This window comes from Bison bison, unplaced genomic scaffold (genome assembly GCF_000754665.1).
Source record: "Bison bison bison isolate TAMUID 2011002044 unplaced genomic scaffold, Bison_UMD1.0 scf7180017864158, whole genome shotgun sequence".
NCBI lineage: Eukaryota > Metazoa > Chordata > Mammalia > Artiodactyla > Bovidae > Bison > Bison bison.
Window position 1 is genome coordinate 1,798,683 of NW_011494730.1, and position 442 is coordinate 1,799,124.

A 442-nucleotide genomic window follows, 5' to 3' on the forward strand; every position below is an offset into this window, starting at 1 on the left:
TCCCATCTGGTAACTAGGACATTTCTGCATGTGTTTTCCTGGAAGCTTCACATGTCACTTTACTTACTAATTCTCATTTGCCACAAGGGTCATTCTGACTTTGATATTTTTGTATAAAATCAACTTCTGCTTCACATTTTCAATTGAAATTCCGAAATGCTGAGATACATGACTTTATCATCTTCTAATTACCTTGGTTATTTCCTTCATGATCTGGGCCTGGTACTCACTTCTTCTGTTAGTCACTGATAGATCCCTGTTCTTTTCTCCTGCTCTGCTCTATGCCAACTAGTCCTACGTGTGTGCTCAGTCACTAAGTCGTGTCTAACTCTTTGCAGCCCCATAGGTTGTTGCTCGGAGAAGGCGATGGCACCCCACTCCAGTACTCTTGCCTGGAGAATCCCATGGACAGAGGAGCCTGGTAGGGTGCAGTCCATGGGGT